Raw genomic sequence first — 15,236 nt, 5'->3', positions numbered from 1 at the left:
GGCGGCCAAAAATCCTTCGGTAAATCCCCTGTCGCTAACCATTACCGAGGGCTTTCGCCCTTCGGTAATTACCGAGGGCCAGAAGCCTTCGGTAATTACCGAAGGGCAAAAGCCCTCGCTAATTACCGAAGGGCAAAAGCCTTCGGTAATTACCGAAGGGCGAAAGCCCTCGGTAAGTTCCGAAGGGCAGGAGCCCTCGGTAATGAGCATACGATGGTATTTACCGAAGGGCGAAAGCCTTCGGTAATGGCCATACGAGGGCATTTACCGAAGGGCAAAAGCCTTCGGTAAAATGCAGGGCAGGTTTCAGCAAAATGGTTTTTCTTGTGCAACCCAGACCTGTATAACAAATTTCAATTACAAACAGACCTGCATAACAGTTTTCAAACACATAAAAACATGCATAATGTGCATCTCAAAGATCCAATCAATGATCAATATCCAATGCACATCAAATAATCCACAAGACATCCATTAATGTATAAATAATGTATGGGGTAGTTCAAACATAAAACAATGTAACACAAGGATGTTGTAACATCCAAAGTCTGTAAGTACATCTAACATTGAAATGATATCAACTGAAAATGTTCTAATATCCAAATGTTTGTCTAACAAGTAATAAGAAAATGAAACCTAATAATGTACATAACTATCATCAGAATGATTTTCATCATCCTGCTCCTCTATTGATGGCTGGACTGGTGTGGGTTGGACTGATGAGGGTTGGACTGATGAGGGTTGGACTGATGAGGGTTGGACTGAAGTGGGCTGCTGAGTGGCAGCAGGTGATGAGGAGGCTCGTGGCTGGGTCAGAGGGATATTTTGTACTTCCTGTGAGGTTTCAGGCAAGACTCTCATGATCAGGGCCTTGAAGTTCGTAAATTCTGTTCTGAGATCAGTGATCTCCTGGTCACGTTGATGGAGTTCCTGCCTCAGGCGAAGAACCTCGTCAGGAGTAGTGGTGGAAGAAGAAGGCTGGTGCTTCAGAGTACCTCCTCTGGATGCTGTATAGTTTGCAGCAAGCTGTCCCGCACCATATACTCGTCCCTTTTTCTTCCCACCAACGATGTCGATCCAGCACTATGTCCTACGGATGTCATCATCTGCATTACTGGCATCATCCGGTGTAGGAGATGATTCATGTTCAGATCTAACCTGTGAAAGTCTCGTAGAAAAGTCTTCCTGTTGAAACATTAAAAGCAATGTCAGAGAACGACAGTATAACAGAAATAAAAAATTAGTAATAGTGTTATTTGCTTACATGAGTCTTCCGAGATCTTTCATCAACAAATTCATTAGTTCCCTTCCGAACATGAGTCTGTGCAAAGACCTCATCAACATGGACCGCCCGTCCTAGAGCCTGTGCCTGTAACATAATTAAGAATTACAAGCGTACATATGAAATACAATATACATAACTTGTGTATGAAAGAAAAAGTTATGTAATGAGATTATACCATACGAATGGCATGCTCATGAATGGTGATCGACCCACCAGTATGCAGGGTGCCACCCCTTTCAGACGCTCTGTTCCGCTGGGCTTTGGCACACTTATTGCGGAACTCTACTGTATTCCAATGGGCCAGTAAAGAGTTCCAAATGTGCTCACCCAGCCAGTTAGGGTGTTGTGCTGCATTCCGGGCATCCCTAAACATCTGTGATAGCCGATGAGATGCTTTCATGTGGAAATTTCTGTGTATCTGAGTTTCATGTTCAGGTTTCCACTGCACCTTCATCTGTAACATTAAAGAGAACAAACATTGATTACAGAACATACTAAAATAAGAGCGACAATTAGTCTAGTGGATTGTTCACCTGAAAACGCTCCCAGAATGCCTTTTTGTCGTCGTCAGGTATTGCTCCCCAAGTAGGCCATGGACTTAAAAACTGTTGCTTTATTGAACGTGTGATGGCCTGGGAAGCAACCCTAGATGGAATAAACCTGCATAACAAAACTCATTTCAATTACAATATGGTTTAAACATCAAATGATATCAACAGATTATAAACTTACCCTTTACCATAGGGCTCAATCCATGGTCGATCATGGAGGGGCGGGTCAAGATCTTCAGCATCACCACTTGAATCTGGATGACCAAGTGGTGTGACAGTCTCAGAAGGAGGTACAGAAGATGAGGAAGGTATAGAAGTAGGGTCAGGGAGAGGAGTGGGGGTAATAACAATAGGGGGAGGAGTGGGGGTTGTAGAAGGGTGTGCTGCAGGAGGAGGAGAAGGGTCTACTGCAGTGGTAGTAGAAGGGTGTACTGCAGGAGGAGGAGTAGGGGCTACTGCAGGTGTAGGAGTCTGTATACAAGGGGTAGGAGAAGGCCCCACAGATGATGTAGTACCGGGAGCAGGGGTAGGTAGTCTAGCAGGCACCCTAAGTACATACTTTGGTGCCTGCCATTGCCTCTTTGTAGGCCTTGCTACCCCTTTTCCTTTATCAGGACGCTCTGAACCTTGTCCTGTCATTACTGCACTCAAATGGTTACAAATAAAGCGAAAAAAATATATACAAATAAAGAAGGATGAATTGTTTTCAAAGTCAATGTATAAGTAATTGCAAACAACTTAAAGATGGTATTTTAGATAATGGTAATGAAATGATAGTCCAATTTGCTACAATAGATGTTCAACATTCAATGATCGTCATCATCATCATCATCTTCATCTTCATCTTCATCTTCAACATCGTCTTCTTCTTCTTGTTCTTCTTCTTCATCGTCATCATCACCATCATCTTCTTCTTCTTGTTCTTCTTCATCTTCTTCTTCTTCTTCTTCTTCTTCTTCTTCTTCCTCTTGTTCTTCATCACCTTGTACTGTTGCTTCTAATTCATCTCCATCACCATCAGGGTCGACCAATGCGGTTATACGTTCAACTTCGATAATTTCTTGTGGTTGTGACATTTGGTCAAGTTGGTAGGCTACATCTTCCTCAACTTCATTTGAGTCTATGCGACCTCTAGGCTTCGTTTGTATTGCTACGGCCCAACCACGCTTGTCAATATTGCGAAATGGTGGATATTGCACATAATAAACCTGTCTCACATTAGATGGTAGAATGAAAGGATCAAAAGGCCCATATCTTAATCTCTGGTTCAATTCGACAATATTAAAGCGTGGATCGACTCTAGTACCAGCTCTAGAAGGATCAAACCATTCACAATAGAAGAGTACCACTCTGTTTGGAGAAGTAGTGCTGTTGTACTCTAACTCATATATTTTATGAATGATGCCGTAGAAATCATCATAAGACCCCTCTGTTAGGCCCTTGACATACACACCACAATTTGATGTTTTCTTTCCTTTAGACCATTCATGTGTATGGAATTTGTAACCATTGATGAAGTAAGTGTGCCATTCTTTGACACATCTCATTGGCCAATTGGAGAGATGTCTTAACTCTTGAACCGTGGGAGTTAATGCCTGATTAAAAACCTACAAAGGTAGTAACAAAATTATAAAAGCAATAGTCAAATTAACCTTGCTCTAAACGTAGGAAAAACTACGGACCTGATTTCTAAACCAATGCGGAAACTCTGAGTGTATTCTAGCAGAAGTATTTCCTTCTGCGACTTGCTCAGCCACAACAAATGAGCTGGTACAAATGAAATTCATTAGTGTATAACAATTAAACCGTTTGACAGATTAGAGATGGATGATGACATACTCAAGGTACGGCTTTACTTCACTGCAATTGATCAAGACATGGACATGAGCAGAGTTGAATTCAGCATCAGTTAACCAGTGAGTGAATTCTTTCCCTGCGTGACGGCCTGATTGTCGGAAAACTGATAATGCACCTTCACGTGGTTCAACTTGCCATTGCATTTCATTTCTGACATGAGTGGGAGACAACATGAAGTTCTTGAAATAATGTGAACAAAAATAAGTTGTCTCTCTGTGCAAGTAAGCTGCACATATTGAGCCTTCCACTCTAGCTTTATTTTTAACTGACCGTTTGGATTCTCCCATAAACCTTTCAAAGGGATACATCCACCTGTACTGCACGGGTCCCCCAAGCCAAGCTTCATATGCAAGATGAATTGGAATGTGCTCCATTGAATCAAAGAATGCAGGAGGGAATATTCTTTCCAATTTGCAGAGAATAATCGGGATATTTTCATCCATCTTTTTAAGGGAATCTTCCTTTAGTGTCGTGCAACACAAATCTTTAAAGAAGGTACTGATTTCTATCAGTGGATGTAACACGTGCATTGGCAAACAACTGAACGCAAGAGGGATGAAAGTCTCCATGAATACATGACAATCATGACTCTTCAACCCTTGAATAGTACCGTTCTGAACATTGGCACATCTGGACAAGTTAGAAGCATATCCATCTGGCATTCTAAGCTCCTTGATCCATCCACACAGTATTCTTGTCTCGTCTTTTGACATGGTGTAATTTGCTTTTGGTTTAAATAATCGGCCGTTACCTTGTGCCTTCAACTCTAAGTCTTTTCGTGCACAATACAAAGGTAAATCTTTTCTTGCTTTCTCATTATCTTTTGTCTTACCTTTAACATTCATAACTGTGTTGAAGACATTGTCAAAGAAATTTTTTTCTGTGTGCATCACATCGATGTTGTGTCTTAGCAAGTTGTCCTTCCAATAGGGAAGTTCCCAGAATATGCTTCTTTTAGTCCAATTATGCCATTCCCCAAACCCTTCTAGCCTATTCTGACCAGATTCAGTCACTTTTGGATAGTCTTTCACTCTTCTCCACACGTGTGATCCAGTCAACTTTGGCGGGGGCATATCCGTTTCAACTTGTCCTTTTCGAAATGCCTTTTTGTTTCTTCTAAAGGGGTGATCAATGGGCAAGAACCGTCGATGGCAGTCAAACCAAGTACTTTTCCGGCCATGACTCAATTGGAATGACTTTGTATGTTCCATGCAATGTGGACAAGCTAATCGACCATGTGTGCTCCAACCAGATAACATGTCGTACGCTGGGAAGTCATTAATAGTCCACATCAAGGCTGCCCTCATAAGGAAATTTTGCCTCCTTGAAACGTCATACGTCCAAACACCATTCCATAACTTCTTCAAATCATCAATCAAAGGCTCCAAGTAAACATCAATCAATGATTTGGGATTAGATGGACCTGGTATTATACACGATAAAAACATGTAAGGCTTTGTCATGCACATCTCAGGTGGTAGATTGTATGGGGTAACTATCACGGGCCAACATGAATACGGTGATGCAGACGCCTGAATGTACGGGGTAAACCCATCAGAGCATAGACCAAGTCTGACGTTACGCGGTTCACTAGCAAAGGATGGATGTTTACGATTGAAGTGCTTCCAAGCTTCACCATCAGAAGGATGACGCAAAAGTCCCGGAGTTTTGTTACCATCATGCCATGTCATGTGTTCTGCTGTTTGCGTTGAAGTAAACAATCTTTGTAATCTTGGAATTATAGGCAAGTAGAACATGGACTTTAATGGAATTGGTTTTTCTTGCCTCCGTCCAGCATGCATTGTCTGATATCGAGGTGAGCCACAAAACTTGCATTCCACCAACAATGCATCATTTTTGCCACTGTCATTGTCATAGAATAACATACATCCATTAACACAACAATCAATCTTCTTCACATCCAATCCCAACTTTGAAACACATTTTTTGGCTTGGTAATAATTCTTCGGCATCAAATTGTTTGGTGGTGTCAAATCTAACATCAGTTTTGTATAGAAGTCCACTGCTTGAATGGGAACGTTCCAATTAGATTTGCCAGCCATGAGTCTAATGCACACTGACAATTTTGACTCAGATGAACCTTCAAATACAGATAGATTTGCCTCTGTCAGTAAATTGTAAAACCTCTGCGTCGTTTCATTTGGAGGCTCTTCATCATGACTATCGTCTGCTTCTGCAGCATGGTGACGAAGAGCATGGTCGACCATCTCTTGCATGTAGGCAAATTGATCTATCTCACATGTATGTACAACAGTATTCGAACCTGATGCAAGCCGTTTTTCAGCTGTAGTGGAGGTCGAAGGAATTTCTTCACCATGAAATGTCCAGACCGTGTAATTAGGCATGAACCCTTTTTGGTAAAGGTGAACTTTGACGACTTCATCTTTCAGAATGCTTGTACATTCGCACTTGATGCATGGACATCGAATCCCTCCATCAAGGGCATAATATTGATATCGTCGTGCCGTCTCCACGAACTCTTCAACTCCGATGACAAAAGATTATTTCAAACCTCTCCTTCCACTATAACAACGGTCGTACATCCATCCACGATGGTTGGGATAATGGGCCATGTTCTGTGACAAGCCAAACAAATAAAAATTTAGCCAAAACAGCAACACTCCATGTGACATAAGTAATAAACCTATTACTATTGAAGTCGAACATGGAAGGCAATTTCAACACTATGGTCATAGGCATTCAATAAGGGCATGCAAAGACAAGTCCTCAGTATTGAAATGCCTCTGACATCCTAAGTGGTTGTAAATAAAATTTGGGGGTTGTCAATATGTTGACATTACTAAAGTTCTCTTTTATAGAGTACTTTCATATATTTTGTCAATTGTAAGTGGTTAAGGTAGTGTTACCCTTCTCATTCTACTGAGAATGTTTTGAACACCATATGACTTTAAATGACTAATTAACTTAATCAATTCGTAGCCTAATAAATCAACATACAATATATACGAACATACAATATATACATCAACATACAACATATAGATGAACATTCACTGATGGTCTAAATGCAGGTTTGCACTTTTAGTGTATTTGAGATACTAGTTTTAGGTTCTAAGTTGTCAAAATTTTAGTTTAAGCTACTACTTTTACCTATATCTTTTACTGTGAGTTCTTAAATAGGTAGGTTCTACCATTCTTAACTTGTTAGGATAGTTTATTGTAGTATATTTTCCTACTTTAGTGCACTTTGCAAATTGTGTAAATTTTTTTGGAGGTTTGAGTAGTATTTTGAGCTACTTCATCTACTTCTTTGCATAACACGCTGCATTAGCTGTGGAAGATGCATCAAGGACATTTATGGAGAGACATTTTGTTTGGAGGCTCTTTGTTTTAATTGTTTTGATCAGTTCCTGCATTGTCAAGTGGAAGGGGACAAAGAAGCTCCATTGTCCAGTGGAAGGGGAAAAAGAAGCTACACTTGGTATTTTCGTGCTTGTGTGATTCTGTGCTATTTTTCAGTTTAAACAAGTCATATTTGTTGTTTTAAAACTGTTAGAACATTCCAATTGAAGTCAGATTCATGTGTGTGCAAAATAGTATGTTCAAACCTCAATTTTGAGTGAAATTAGCAAGTAGAAGGGTGAATCCGTTATACAGTTTGGTTTTGAACCCAATTAGAGTTCAGAAAAGTTTAAATTGATGAATTAAAGCAGTTGAAAGTGTTACCAAAGTGTCAGAATCACTTGTGCACGAATTCACTTTTAAAACCATCAATCTTGAGTCAATTTTTGGTGCAGAGTTGAAAATTGAGGTACTGTTTTGATGAAGTTGCTTTAAAATTCAATTTGGGTTGCAGCAAGACCTGGTTCAATGATTTAAAATAGAACTAAATGATTAAAAGAAGTAAAGCAAAGTGTTAAAAAGGATTCTTAACTTTGCTTGCCATATCAAAAAGTTTGAACAGTTAATTCCAGAAGCATTTCTTAACTTTGCTTGTCAGGAAAAAACAGAACAGAAGCTATTAACTTTGTTGTTTTCTGTAGTTATGTTTAAATACATATAGGTTCTGGTCTAGTCACAACAAAACTAGACTGTAGATATCACTAATGTAGGATACTGATTGTTTAAGAACCATTTTAATCTGCATTTCAATCTGCAGACTTGGTTTCAATCTGCATTTCTATTTTTTTGGTCTTCTATAATTTGTTCTGGATCCATTCCTAAGGTCTAATTGTGTGCCTCCTTCATTTCTACACCCTTTTTTATTGCTTTAAACATCTGAACCTAAATCTTGTTATGTGTTGTATTCAAACAACCAATTTGGAAACATTGTAAACTTTTTTTAATGTAAAGTTTAATAATTTTTGGGAATTTTTGTTCATATCTCCTATCTCATCTTTAATTTTCTCTGTTATCTCTTTTTTATTTTGCTCAATTACTTTGAGAAATGAAACAGCCAAGATTAGAATGGAAAAGTAGAAACTCTACTCTTCTTTTGTTGATAAAACTAATTTGTATTAGTAAACAAGGCATAGTAGGAGGCTTACGTTCCATAATGGCTGCTCATAGTGGAAGATTTCACTCACACTCATACAAAACTCAATGTATACAGTATCATAAACTCCATTCAACATAACTTAACATTCAAAGTGGACATTCACAACATTTTATAACAACATCAAATTCATGAAACAAGAATGAAAATAACATATCACATATAATCATGCAATTTTAGTTTAGGTGACCATACCTTCGCCTTTGTTATCCTTTCCTGCTCAAGTCTTCTTTGTAGACTCTCTTCCTCCCCTTCTGGCCACAATTGCTTTAAAAACTCACCTAAGACATCAAATAGAAGTGTATTTAAGGTTATTCATTAGATATTGTTCCATTAATTTAATAACCATAGCAACAGTTTAAGCATTACCTAATAGTATCCAAAAAGGTATTTAAACACACAGCTCAATGTTCAAGCAACTTTGTTTGATGATTTTATTTGTGTTTAAACTCTAAAATGAGTTATAAACAGCTTCCAGCTCAAAATCAATACTCCACTTCCATTTTAATTCAAAAAGTGATGGTTTAGAAAGAAAATTTTCATATAAACCAAACTATGACCCAATGAGGTGCATAAGACTTTACTTTTAATTCTTTCTTCCTATTTTAAACTTTTCTAAAGTCTAAACAATTAAATATAAGAAAACAAAGTCCTGTAGACTTGTTTGATCAGGCCATCTTAAATCATTTTTCTTGTTCAACTATATTGATGAAATCTTCGTCAGGTCCTTTGATTTAAATAAACATATGCTTAAGTCATCAAACATGGAGAGGGAAATATTCTCAAGGTAAGAAACTATGATAGAAAAGTGTGTCAACTATATGTCTACATCTAAGTCAGTTCCATCTTTAAGCAGTTAGCAACTATCGAAGCGAGAAGTGATATCTCAGAACACATCTTCTCCACAAGGAATTATGAGACCACCAGTTGGATGGTCATAACCAAATTCATCCTCAGCTTGACTCAACAGATGTTGAAATGAAGGTTGGTTCAAGTATGACTCAACATACACTGATATAGAGTTACCTAAAATGATAACCAATTTTTGAATTGAGTTTGAATCAACTTGATTTATGTTTATTTGCTTTATTAATATGATCTAGAGCATTTCCTAGGTTACATTTCAGTGCCTACTTCGTTTCTAAACTTTACTTAACTGCCTATTCAATCTTTGGCCATCCAAGTTGTCAATTTGAAGTCTAAAATTTTCTGTTCTCCATAACCAATTATGGTGCAGTTTTTTGTCTGCTTTGGTGCTAATTTCCTGTGATTTTTTAATACTGTGAAGACTTTGTGGTTCAATCCAGTAGCTTCAATGTTACCAAAATAGTGTTTCTCAATCTGTTTTGGAGTAGCATCAGAATAAGTTTAAACTTTGAATCATCTACGTATATTAGAGGTTGTTTGTACTTTACTGTTGTATATCACATAACCTTTTAATTGTAATCTTTCTTTCTTTGTTGATTTGTGAACTTGTGTTTACATACATACAGGTTCTGGTCTAGTGAGGAGAAAACTAGGCTCTACATATCACTAATGTAGGAAACTGATTGAAAGAGAAAGAAAGATTGACCAAGTGCTGAAAAATCCATTTTGGCTAATCCAGTGCACTAAACACCAGAGAGAATACTCATTTTTATGACCTTTGTATGGCTAATCTTTGGCAATAAGAGAGAGTGTTATGTGGACAGTTTCTAAGCAGATAACAAACCTCTATCATTTGAAAAGCCAAAACTGTTTACATTCATTTTGAGTATTGAATTCAGTTTGATTAGGTGGTCCAAAACCATGTGAAATTAATGAGGAAAGTTCAGGTCATGCCAAATACTGAGATGCATTTTACAGAATTTTGTTTATCACTATATCTCAAACTACATTTGTTTGAGCACTTGTACTTCTAATGTCAGATTCCAAATTAATTTTAAAGTTAAAAAGAGTTCAAAACTATGTTCAAACTCTGGATTAGCTGAAGATTAAGAATTCCTTACTTGGTAGCAATGGACATCATGCACCATTGAGAATTGTGTCTAGTACCATAAATAGTTTAAGGTACTTTTATCCTTCTACATCAATACTTTTATCCTTCTACATCAAGTAGTAAGATTAACACTAAATCAATCCTAAGTTCAGTAATGTCAGATTTCACTCACAGTAATTTATTGACCCTTTTGTTTTCTATAAGCTGCATTAGTTCCTATGTGCTATGGAAATCATTGGGATGGAAAACTTAGCCTACACATCTGCTTCTGCTGTTGCTATGGAAATCATTGCACACCCTCAACAAAACTCATACAATCAAGTTAATAACTTGAACCCCCAGTTTGTGCAAGTGGTGAACAACCATGGTTCATGTGAGGAGCTTTATTCTTTCCCCACTCACTCCTCCGCACTTGAGAGGGGTCACCATGATCACCAACTTCCTTATTCCACACCAACACCAGATCTCCTCAACCTTCTCCACTTGCCAATGACCTTTGAAAACCAAAGCACCAATCTTCCGAAACTCTCTGGCCCTATGGGAACAGCACACAGCACAAACATCTCATCTGTTTCCTATGACCCTTTCTTGCATCTCAACCTGCAAGCACCTCCCCCAGCTCTTGGAAATGATTAAGCCTTTGGAGGAGGGGGTGTCATACAAGGCAGTGGAATTGGCTGCCAAGATTTTGGAAATGGGGTGGTGGAGTTCACTCAAGATGTGGGCAAAAAGAGAGGGGGGAAAAGGACCAACCAGTTTACCAGTACCACTACTGAGAGACAAAGGAGAGTGGATTTGAGTAGTAAATTTGATGCTTTGAAAGAACTCATCCCAAACCCCTCCAAGGTAACATTTTTGAGTAAATTATACTGTTGACATTCTCTCAAAGCCATAGACATTTTTCTTTCCTGCTTTTTCTATTTCACAGTAACTCTTCAATTGTTTAAAATGTCTTTTTTCTAGGAAAGGTTGTTTTAAACTTAAGAAAATGTAAACTTTGAGAAAAATATCTTATTTTTAAACCCAGCATTGATTAAAGCTAATGTCTTTGAGTATAAAGAAAGTACAACTCAGTGATTGATTTTGTTCTGTTTTGGTAATTGAAAAGGATAATTGTGGTTTGGTAATACTAATATATTGTAAAGAACCAATATTAGATTTAGAAAATGAAGGATCAAAAACAGATGCAAAAACCTTTGGTGGTGAGCTTTAAACCTGAAATCATACCAGTGGGTTGAGGCTTAGAATTATACATCTTTGCTCAATGGAGGATATCCTGAATATACTATTTTTTAGAGAGAATAAGTCCTCCATCAAGGATGGAGAATACCTCTACCATCAATCGTTGTTTTGATTGATCTACATTTTAATTAACTAAGAGTAAAAAAAAGGTTGTGAGTGAAATGAAGTTTGTATGCACTATATTCAGTGCAACTTACTTATAAGGTTTAATGTATTAGGTATAGGACAGAGATATCAGTGTCCATGTAGGACACGCTAACCTTCTATAGGTCTACACATTAACCTTGACAGGAATATAACACCTTCTATAGGTATAGGACAGAGATATCTTGAGTATTTCGCTACTTATGCTATATCAAATTGGCTTTTTAGGTGTACCAGTAGCTTTGTACTCTGATTCAGTAATTGTTATCAGTTTTCGTAATCTACTAATATTAGCTTGCTTTAGTTTTAAAATGGCTATTTCTAAAAAATGCATTAGCAATCAAAATGCCAACTTTGAACAATTTTTCTATAACAAATCATATTGCACAAACTAATTTAGAGCATACATTGAACAAACTCAGAACAAATGCTTCTTAGCTTTTATAGTTCATCAATCGAAATAACAACTTACCTCGACGGTAGCCCCTTCAATAGCCTCTGAAGCAGTACTGGAAGACCTTGTCAAGCAGCGTCACTGCCCTGGTTACGCCGCCTCGTCTATGCCGCGTCGTCCAATATCCTCCCTGGACAATGGTAGCCTTCAACTCAGCCACCCACCACCTTCCTCACCTCAGAACACTGCAAAACGCTACAAGAAATAAGCTTTCACCATTGACGCGTAATCCAAAACAGTAACAGGAAAACAAAATGAGATGGGAGAATGGGACACTTCACCTATAATGGAGGAGAGGGGAAGAAGCGTATCCCGATTGTGGTTAGGGAAGGAAGCACTCTGCACAAGCCAGCCAGTGAGTTCGTCGAGGGAGTTAGGGTACAGAATCTGAAAATTGGGGAAGAACGAGTTTTCGCGAAAGGAGGGAAATATGTCACTTTCTAATTCCATATACATCATTCACTTACCGAGGGTCGTTTGCCTTCGGTAATCACTCCTGTCCATTACAGACGGCCATTACCCTTTGGTAAAGTCATACTACACAAGCCTTCGGTAAATGTAATTTACCGAAGGCCAAAAGGCCCTCGGTAATACTCCGCCGGAAATAAATGTTTTTCCTGTAGTGATATCTTGAACGTCGAAGCCCCACACAATTCGACGTTCAAACATCATTCACTGAAAAAGTAAAAAATCTCTTTGGATTCTTAAGAACTCCTTGATGACTAAACGTAGACATTACTATGATGAATAATGATATAAGACGTTCAAAATATTTGACATTAACATCCTGAACGTCGAAGCCCTGCACAATTCAATGTTCAAACATCATTCACTGAAAAAGTAAAAAATCTATTTGAATTCTTAAGAAGCTCCATATTCAAGAAGAAGCAAGAAGGTGGATCGAAAGCAATTGATGAGATGGTGTGATGAAAGCAAGAGGAACACCAACATTGAAGAAGGAACTTGAGCTTTATTGGGTCAAGCTAATGACGTTAAAAGAGTGTTTGCTGGGAGGCACCCCAGTGATTTGAGAGCATTAATTTCTTTGAATTTATTTATTTTGGTGATGTAATTTGAAACTTTGGAACATTGTTATATTTGGGTTTAGCATTTGCTAGTAGATGCTAGGTTTGTGAGTATTTACTAAAGGAAACTAAAAAGTTACACCTACTGAAGGGTGATAGTAAGATTTGCACCTACTGATGGGTGTTGCAGGATTTTGGGTCAGGCTCGTGACGTTAAACAAGCGCTACCTGGGAGGCAACCCAGTTGATTGACTTTATCTTTGTTTGTTTGTTTTGATTCTGCTCTAGTTGTATCATAGGGATTGCATGTTTGAGTGATGTGAGAAACTAAATGCATTGGGTAAGTGAGAGGCATTGGTAAAGGACACCTAGGGCAATCTAGGAAGAAGAAGAATGGGTGCCGCAAATGCCGCTCAGCAGAAATTTCTCCTGAGCGTGAACGTGGCAGTTTTGCTGATTTGGCTTGTTTCAATTGGGCTCAGCGTTATTTATCCCATTAAGTCTCTTTTATACTCTAGGGTGCATCTTGGCCGCCATTTTTCAGATTTCCCTCTCCCCACACACTCTCAAGCACTCTCCAAAGAGTTCCCTACACTTTTTCCTTCTTCCCCCTTCATAAAATCTCTCTTTAAAAGTTTTGCATCAAGTTTGGGGTTTAGTGAGAGCATTGCTTTTAGGGGATGATTTCTTCACATTCCTAGAGCATTCTTCACTCATCTAGCATCTCCACCCAAGTAAGTACAAGCATTTTACATTCTAGGGTTTCTGAAAGCATGAATTGGTATGAACATGGTTGTCTAAGCATGATTCTTTAGGGATGTTGATTTTTATGCATGATTAGATGAATTAATCACTGTTTGGACCGATTAAATTGCTTGATTTGGGTTTAGAACTAGGAAGATTGCATGTGGGTGGAGATTAGAAGCATTTTTGGAGCATTTTGCAAAATTTGCAGAATCGCCGCTCAGCGAAAATTTCCCCTGAGCGTGATTTCTGCAAAATGGTGTTTTGAGTCTTTTTGCTTGTTGGTTTTGCTGCACAGGTTGCACTGAGGGGTTCTATTTCGCCTCAATGGTGATAGGAATGGTTTTAAGGAGTTGTTTATGGTCTATTAATGCTTAACAATGTGTCTTATGGTTTTGTGAATTGTGTTTGATGCAGGGATGACCTCCTCATCGGGTAAGAGAATCAAGACTATACGATCCAAGAGGAAGGATAAGGAATCATAACGCTCCTATTCCAGCAAGTTTCTTTCTCGCAAGCATGAGCGCCATTTCAATATTGTCCAAGATAGAAGACTATTGATGGAAAGGAAGGCTGGATTGATACCTGATTTTGCTCCACAATTTGGAGAGCAATTGGAGAATAGGAATTGGGGTAGACTAGCCATTTATCCTGCACCGGCTAACATAGTAGTGGTGAAAGAGTTTTATACCAATGCAAGGCGGTTGGGTGATCATCCCACTAAGGAATATACGAGTTATGTTAGAGAACACACCATTCGGTATGACCATGATTCCATTAACAGTTTTTTAAATACAGAATGGGCTAGTGAGAAGTGTCAGTTTGCTTTGAGTATGGAAGAAGGAGAAGACTTTGTTGATGTGGAGAGCATGCTTTGTGTACCTGGAGGACACTTCCAGAGAAATAGGATTGGTGTTGTTGTGACCAGGAGAGCTGATCTGACTCCTTTATCAAAGTACCTGATGGCATTCTCTCATGCCAACATCCAGCCTTGTTAGCATGTCTCTTATATTACTGTCAGCAAGGCTCTTCTTCTGTACTGTGTGCTGAGAGGGATGAGCATTAACATTGGCCAGGTCATAGCCAATGAGATACAGGTGTGTGCAAATACTATGAACAACAAGGCACCTTTGGGGCATCCTTCTCTAATCACACACCTTTGTGAGCTAGCTGAAGTGAATATTTCTACACCACCGTTTGAAAGGCCTAGGAAGGCGATTGATGAGGCCTACTATAGGCAGTATTGTGGCGGAGATGAGGCAGCTCAGCCAATACCTCCATGTCATCCTCGTAGAGGAAGAGGACCACCACAGGCACCTGCACAACCTCATGATTCAGAGCTGTTTCAGATGAGAGATATGTATATGTCTCTTATAGATGCTAGGATGCAGTCCATCCATAGAGGGCAGGTGGCCACAA

General features: G+C 38.7%; 1 pseudogene; it reads left to right on the top strand.

Annotated features, from left to right (window-relative positions):
- Nucleotides 1-14,256, top strand: part of LOC148198346 (transcription factor bHLH91-like) — an 86,084-nt pseudogene extending 71,828 nt beyond the window's left edge.
- The last annotated feature ends 980 nt before the right edge of the window (nt 14,257-15,236 follow it).

The sequence above is a fragment of the Vigna umbellata genome, chromosome 5 (genome assembly GCF_029865625.1).
Source record: "Vigna umbellata cultivar VRB3 chromosome 5, Vumbellata_1.0, whole genome shotgun sequence".
Taxonomy (NCBI): Eukaryota; Viridiplantae; Streptophyta; class Magnoliopsida; order Fabales; family Fabaceae; genus Vigna; species Vigna umbellata.
Note: the sequence above shows the minus strand (reverse complement) of the source record. Positions and strands in the feature narration are given on the sequence as shown.